The sequence below is a fragment of the Elaeis guineensis genome, chromosome 13 (genome assembly GCF_000442705.2).
Source record: "Elaeis guineensis isolate ETL-2024a chromosome 13, EG11, whole genome shotgun sequence".
In the NCBI taxonomy this organism is placed as follows: Eukaryota; Viridiplantae; Streptophyta; class Magnoliopsida; order Arecales; family Arecaceae; genus Elaeis; species Elaeis guineensis.
Window position 1 is genome coordinate 75,700,815 of NC_026005.2, and position 3,510 is coordinate 75,704,324.

At 48.0% G+C, this 3,510-nt stretch overlaps 1 non-coding gene across 1 annotated transcript; it reads left to right on the plus strand.

The window, feature by feature from the left end:
* The first annotated feature begins 690 nt into the window (after positions 1-690).
* LOC105055962 (uncharacterized) lies at positions 691-2,360 on the plus strand. The gene has a single exon (XR_012136546.1). It is a non-coding gene; the product is annotated as an uncharacterized protein (transcript).
* Positions 2,361-3,510: the final 1,150 nt, after the last annotated feature.

Below are 3,510 nucleotides of genomic sequence, written 5' to 3' on the forward strand. Positions count from 1 at the left end.
GTGCTTCCAGAAGAACGTTCTCGGACAAATTTTTAATTTTCTATATCGAATATAATCTGAGCTCAGTTTTTTATCAAGCATTTTGTTTGACACCAACCGTTTCACCCTCGTCAACACCAGCGGACCCCACAGCGTGGGACCGCGGGTCACTGAAAGGTTGATGGAGTGTGCATAACGTCGGGCATGAAGCTCCTCCCTCGCTACTCCGAGCCTCCGTATCATGCACCACGTGCAATTGGACCGCGTCAAATCCCACGGTGGATAAACACGCCGACGCTATCCCGTCTATTTCACTAATTCCCGGTGGATATCACGCCTCCATGCACCCGGTGCAATTGGACCACGTCAATTCCCACGGTGGATAACACGCCTATCACCGTGGGATTTGACGCGGTCCAATTGGACCTGGTGCATGCAATACGGAGGCCATCATCAGCCAACCTGAAGCCAGTGACATCACCCCACCTGCCTCGATGTTGACTGTTTGCCTCAACGGCAAATGACAGTAACCACTCAACGCCCTCGGACGCATCGAGGGCCAAATGACCAAAATACCTCCTCAATTCTCAAAATACGACAAATATTCGAACAGAGTCAAAGAAGATCGAGGATACAATTGTAATTATGGGAGCAAACCGTAACGCGCATTCTCCGTCCCCACCCCGCTCTCTCCGCGACGACACCCGCGTCTCCGCTAACGAGACAACCTCATGCCGACCTTTTCTCTAAATCCACTACTCACCGGTCCCTTCAAAGACCCTAGGTTTGGTGGTTGGGCTCTCCCTAATCGGACTCCATGACGACGGTGGAGGGTATCGGTGGCGGCGATCCGAAGCGGCGAGTATGCTTTTCCTTGGCGGCCTACGCCAAGGCGGTGATCGACCACCTCCGGGCGTCGGGCGTCGCGGTCGATGGTGGGCTGGACGATTTCGAGTTCGCTGCGATCGAGGCGACGTACGGCTTTGCTTTTCCCCCCGATCTCCGATTAATTCTCCGGGAGGGGCTCCCCATCGGGAGCGGCTTCCCGAACTGGCGCTCCGCCTCGCCGCAGCAGCTCGAAATCCTCCTCCGCCTGCCCGTCTCCGGCCTCATCCACGATGTCTCCCGCAAGGGCTTCTGGTGTGCCGCCTGGGGATCCAAGCCCATCGTCGTCGGGGATGAGTCGGCGGCAGCGGCGAGGGAATCTTGGAGAGGGCCCCGGCCCTCGTCCCGATTTATCGGCATTTTTACATCCCGTCGGTCCTAATCTCACCGGGAACCCGGTGTTTTATGTTCGGGGCTGCGATGTGCGGTGCGCCGGGTTCGACCTCGCCGATTTTTTCCAGCGCGAAGAGGGCCACTTCCGGCGCGGAGGAAAAGCGCCGCCGGCGCCGGCGTGGGCAGCGAAGGAGGCGAGGTGGGTGGAGGTCTGGACGGAGCTGGCAGCGGAGAGGGACACGTGGCGGGGAGGGGAGATACTGGAGGGATGGATAGGGGAGATGGGGTGGCTGCTGAGGGAAGCGGGTTGGGGGGAGGAGGAGGTGAGGGAGATGCTGATGATGGGATCAGACGGCAAGGGGGACGGGGGAAGGGGGGATCGGACGGTGGTGAGGGACCGGGAAGGCCTGATCCGGCATCTGCAGCTGCTATCGCTGGCGCTCCTCCAGGGCGGGTGGAGCGTGGAAGACGTGGCCAACGTGATGGGGTGACGATGACCGCCGGAAGGTGACGTGTTCGATGGACGAGATTTCCATGCAGTAATAATTAAATAATTCCGACGATTTTTTCAAAAATAATTTCTTCATAATATATTAATATTCTGTACATTAAAAAAAAGAAATTGAGGCAAACGGAGCATTTATTTAGCTCGTAAGGAATATATTTTTTGTTATTGATTTTTTTAGTATCCTTTAATTGATTTCAAGGAAATTAAATTGCTTATGGCCGCTGTGCCACAGTGCCACCACTGAAAATAGGACAACATGAAAACACGGGAACTGGCTGCTGGTCTTGATCACTCTCAAGAGATTGATGGAGAGATTAACGGTGATGATGGAAGAGGCTTGGTCCCTGATGCGTTTTGTGAGTTATTTTTTGGTTTGCCCGCGTTTGTTTCTGACTTTGATCTCAAATCAAAAAATGTTATTGTGAAACTGTAGACGCGCTTAACCTTTCCTTTTTAGGAGAAATTTTAAGTTACGCAATCATGAGATTTGTACATTATTGTTATTGGAAACTCGGCTTTCATGTCAAAGCCTATCTCGTTTGTAGTGTTGTTCCTCAAAGATGTGGAATTTCCATGCTAGTGAATCCCCACATGCTATCGTCTCGTCATCTAGAGAATGGGTGCCGCCACCCGATTGGATGTATACCATAATATTACACCAGGAGGATTTCTTTGTTTTTTTTAACCAAATTTGGATATGTGGTTTATAGCTGTAGTTTAGGTTGTTATGGAAGGAGACTACTAGTGTCATCAATCCGGACATCCCTACATCAATTGCAGGGGACTATAATTGTATTGAAGGCCCCAATGACAAAAGAGGAGGCAAGATTAGATTGAGTGCGTGAGTTCTATGATTTAATCGCCACAAATGGATTGCATGGGACCCCACTTTATATGGTACACCAATAGATTAGACCCAACCAGAATTTGAGAGCTTGTTGATAGAATTATAGTAACAATTAATTGAATCTAATATTTTTTTCCGATCATTTTTCCATTCTAGAATGCACTTAGGACTCTGTCTCCTGTAACTTTTCTTGCCATTTTGAGAAGAAGTTTAGGCTAACTTACGCTAAAGGAAAGCCGGTGAAACTATGAGGGGGCGTTTGGTTCATAATCGGAACTAGAATGGAAATATGAATCGAATGGCTCGAAATCAGAATTGAAATCGAAATGATCAAATCCCTCAAAGCATTTGGTTCATGACCGGAATCGAAATCGAAATCAAAATTGGAATAAAAAATTAATCCATAGAGGAGAGTAGGAATTGAGTTCTATATAGATTGACCCATCCCCATTCCACTCCAGAATCGGAATCGGAATGGGACTTCTCCCAACCAAATAGTTGGAATGGGAGTCACCCATTCCGATTCTGATTTTAGACCCCACTCCCTCCAACCAAACACCTCTTGAAAGTATCAAGAACATCTTCAGATTGCTTGAAGATGTGGAATCCACAATCTCAAATATTTAATGTATAAGGAGGACTCTAGGGGCAATCTTGAGAAGGGGAGATCTCTCAAATCTAACTACTTGGCCATTCGTTAGTTTTTTTTTTTTTCCGACAATAAGATATCTTTTGGAGACAAAATCAAGGATCAGAGGCCTCTATGAAAATGGTAGCAACATCAGATTTTTCTATCAAACCACTATCATTTGCGGGCATAGAAATGGCATCCATATATTCAAAGATGGGAATGGAAAGATAACAGAAGACATCCGAGTAATTAAAAGGGAAATATTTTAGTTCTTCGAATCTAGATGGATGATATCATGTGGATAGTGATATGAGGCATATTTTTCCT